This window comes from Strongylocentrotus purpuratus, unplaced genomic scaffold (assembly GCF_000002235.5).
Source record: "Strongylocentrotus purpuratus isolate Spur 01 unplaced genomic scaffold, Spur_5.0 spur5_scaffold_9, whole genome shotgun sequence".
Classification (NCBI taxonomy): domain Eukaryota; kingdom Metazoa; phylum Echinodermata; class Echinoidea; order Camarodonta; family Strongylocentrotidae; genus Strongylocentrotus; species Strongylocentrotus purpuratus.
The window spans coordinates 4,659,713-4,664,095 of NW_022145615.1; the positions used below are offsets into that span (position 1 = coordinate 4,659,713).

The 4,383-nt window shown below is 37.5% G+C and overlaps 1 long non-coding RNA gene across 2 annotated transcripts; it reads right to left on the reverse strand.

The window, feature by feature from the left end:
* Nucleotides 1-422: 422 nt before the first annotated feature.
* LOC100888587 lies at nt 423-4,383 on the reverse strand. Of its 2 annotated transcripts, none has more exons than XR_973223.2 (3): nt 3,987-4,383; nt 2,452-2,657; nt 423-1,833 (listed from the first exon to the last, which is right to left on the reverse strand). It is a non-coding gene; the product is annotated as a carbohydrate sulfotransferase 11 (long non-coding RNA). The 2 variants fall into 2 exon arrangements; XR_004062508.1 differs by lacking the exon at nt 3,987-4,383 and adding an exon at nt 3,090-3,979.

Here is a 4,383-nt window from a genome sequence, read left to right on the forward strand (position 1 = left end):
CGACTGATTGTAAAATTTAACATTCACTTATGTTTTTACAACTTTAGAAGGTCATACACTGTTGGTCATGATGGTGGAATAATTTTTTTTTTACCCCAATGTATGGAATGATTGTGACAATGATGTATTCCTAATGGATCTAGATAAGGTATACATTCTCAGATTTTATTGAATGATAATTTGTGAGTGTATGTTTTGCGTGACTGCTAAAGCATGTGTGTGCTACTATGCAAATCAACTAGGGGACCTACGTCCTTAAGTCATAACTGACAGTAATGAGGATTAATGCCTCATAAAAGGGCATTAATCGACTCGGTTTTGATCATGGGGGCTCACAGTAACGAGGCCATTGCTTATCCAATGAATCATGACTGTACGCAGCGGGGGCTAGGGTACGTCGCCGCCCCACAAATACAAAAAAAACAAAGAAAATGCCATGAATTATCAATAATTCATTATATTTTCCCCCGGAAAATAATTATTCCACCATTATGACTAACAGTGTATATTTCATGAATATCGAAGATATGTTAAATATATCGTAATACAAGACGGTAGATTATGATTACTATTTCAGAGAATAAACATGTATATATTTCCAAAAATGTTAACAAAATTAATGTTCTGGAACGTTGAACCCGCCAAATACCCATGGATGCATATAAGTAGGTATTGAATATCCAAACATTAAAAAATCATCTTCGTATTTTTCATAGAGCCGTTTGATCTGATTTGTCCATAATTGTAAGAAATAATGATCATAAATGGATCCTTTATGACTGTGTGTCTTACCAGACGGTTTATACTTGACAAGGGAATGTATTTTCGCGCTTTTAAGCATGTTGTTAAACTCTAGCGGACCTTCTTCCAGTTTTCCGATGAAGTCGTATTTGATTTCACAAGGCATTGCCAACTTGGACGTCGGCTGCCAAAGACCCTCGAAAATGTCGTCCCATGAATCTTCCACAAAATACGCGAATTCTTGGAAACTGATATTGGAGGTTTTGTTGGAGTTGACTCCCGTGTTCCATTGTCGGTAAGTCTCTGCAATGATGGTTTCATATTGCTTAGAATAATCAGATGGTGACAGAAACTTTCGGCGGTACGCAGAGACGAAACGCGCAAATGGATCCCGCACAAACAGAAGCTTCTTGTACTCTCGGAGACGGTGACGGATTTCAGTCTTGTCGTAGGTGCTTAGAAGTCTCAAAGCGTCACCTTCAGCCGAAGCACCACTTCGCGACCCAGGGAAAGACAACTGATTGATAGCTTCCTTCCAGAAGCCGGAAGCTGCCATCGGGACAGCCATGATGATGATCTTGAAGCGATCGCTCACGAGGAAATGCGACAGTTTCGTTCGGTTTGCGCTGATGATGTGGGCTAAGGTTCCGTTACGGAGTTCGGGTCGCTTTTCGCACACATCGTTCACAAGCTGCCGACGGGCCGCTTGGGTTTGCTCCCATGTGCGAGTCTTCAATGCTCTCATCTCCGTCCTCTTCATTGCTCTCTCTCGTGAGAGCTTCACCCGTCGAGGTTCCACCAAAATGAGATGTTCTTCCTCAAGAGTTCTTGATTTTTCGTCACCTTGGTGATAAAGATACAGTTTCGTTTTGTTCAGATTAAGGAGACTTCTTGGCAAAACAAACGTTACATTTTTCCCCGAGATTTTTCGTAGATCTCCTCCGGTAGGAAATGAGTTGTTATTTGGATTAATATGAGGTAGCTGATTAATTAAATCGTGGAGATGTTGTGCTTTATTTGAGATGTCCAACTGGCTTCCATCAATAGAAGAGTGTTTTAGTTGCAATGAACCCGTTCTGGTAATGCTCCTTGCTGTAATAAAGAAGATGGAAATTACATTTTAATTAATGTTATAAAGAACAAGAAGGTTGCAAATTATCTCCCCGAAATAATAGGTTATGAATCCTTAATTGTTATAAACATTTAATTTTTAGAACATTTTCTTTATTGACAGTGACAGAAGAAAGTGATTATCAGTTCTTTTCTTGTTGCTTGTTCCTGCTGGCGAATAACTTTGTTATGTAAGTATATTGGCAAAAAACAATATTCATCTTTTTATCTTTCTCTATTAATATCAAATGCTATTATTATCATCATCCTTATCACCGTCGTTATTATTATAATTATTATTATTACTATCATTATAATCATTACTATTTTTATAGGTTTTTCCGCCCAATTTCATCAGAGTTGCATTCGAATTCATGAATAGGCGTTCAAGAATCGAACGATTTTCGTCAACTCTCTTCTCCCATGGTTCATTTTCATTCTTTGAGCATTCAATTTCGTTTTATATTATTACTTTTAAATGTTATTTCATTCAATTTAGAGAGAAATTCATTATTATTATCATTGTTGTTTTTGTTATTGCTATAATCATCATCATTATCCTCTTCATTAATATTGCGTGTTAAAAAATGCATAACCTACCTGTCTGGGGATGTGGAGTTTGCAGCTGCGTAGTGGTGTAGAACAACGAACCGACAGAAAAAATGAATATGAGAATGATGAAGGTACGAGTTAAGAAGGCAGGTCTGAACCTGGCGGCCATTTCGTCAGGAACTTGAATATTAACTACAGTCTCCTTGGTAACCGACTTCATAGCGAGATGGACAATTCGATCTGTTTGCACAGGGCTACAAGAGACAAAAAACGTATAAATGCAATTTCGAAATGTAATTGGCATTATAGGGATGTTTTAAGAAATATACCCTTTGAGAACTATGAGAAAATTATGAAAAAAATAGAGGAGAGAAAGAGATAGGCATAGAAAGATATAGAGATCGAGAGATAAAGAGACAAGGGGGAGTGAGAGAAAAAGAAAGATGGGAGAAAAAGAGAGTGGAAATAAGATTGCATGGAGCAGGGAGGAGATGGTAAACGAGGCAATAAATGATAAATATTTCTCACATCCCCAAGAAACGTTCTTTTTAACTACCATATTGTCACATACTACGTCTCGCTCTAATCCTATCTCGCCCAAAAGTAAATATCTACCTATTCTCTTTATCCCACTAGAGAGAAGATTTCTCGCAACCATGTGCTCGACATCTCACAGTTTACCTTACCAACTATGCGTCGCCAGCCAACTCCATCTCGAACAATGGCCCGCTGTGAATGGAACAAGTAAGCGAATGGCTTGGAGGCAAATAGTGAACTATTGGCTAGCCCGCTTAACATGTTCTCTGTGTTTGTGTGCGCTACTGATTTGAAGTCAAGGTAACGACAATGCATGCCGTATTTCGACCAACACCCATGTGGTCCGAGGTGTAATGATATGCAAATCGGCGCCATTATTTTATTTCGCTCTTTTTCTATGTTCAGTTTCGTTTTTCCAATATATTGCAAAGCCATGTTATGTCAGGGATTTAGTAATTCCAAGTTTATTCTCACGAGAGTTATTTGGATTTTTAATTTATTGATTTTCAACATATATCATGAATATACTGCCTAAGATCAGAGTCTCGAAAAAGATCATTAAACAAAAAAATGAAAGTTCGTTGAATATAATGAACAATTAGATGTATTGTTTGATACGCCTTATTCCGAACCTGGTCAAAATGCAGATTGTTTCAATGAATCATTTAGACGATTAAAAAAATTCCATTTGATTAAATGTAATGAAAGAAAATATTCGTTTGCAATTCATACTTCGCGATAAGACTATTCTTTTCCTTTTGCCTTGCTATTTTTTACGGAAAATTGGGTTTTTAAAATAATAATGAATTTCGTTGATTCAGCGATGTACTACATTTTATCATACTAGTAAATGATATTGAGAACAATCCAATCAAATATTATGTGTAAACGACCACAAAACTAACAAATTACACAGTTATCATCCACTTAATTACTTCTTCTTCTTCTTATCCTCCTTCTTCGCCTTCTTCTTCATCTTCTTCCTCTTTCTTTCTTCTTCTTCCTCCTATACGTGTAGTCTGAGATCACTGGACAATGTTACTCACCAAAGTGTGTAGACAAATCACTGTATAGTCCGTGAAAAGAAGTTAATCGGCTATAACATCCCGAATCTTATACTCCGTCTTATAACACGTTGATCCCTCCCAGTCCTTTCGCATCCGTAGTCGAATACAAAGTGTGAACCAGGGGACACGGACCTTCTTCGCATTCCAACCCCCGATTGTTAGACTGATTGGTGTATGTTTACTAAAGAAAGCGTATGCGAGACGGTGAAGCCCTACCAGCGCGACCAATGCATGGATACGAGCAAAAATACGGTTTTAAAATAAAATCACAATTATAATATCCTTGTTACGTAACACGGTGTAAAGCTTAGGCTTACCTTAGTTGCACGATCAGACCGATGTTCTATATCTAGGAAATTATTTCGGAGAATCATTA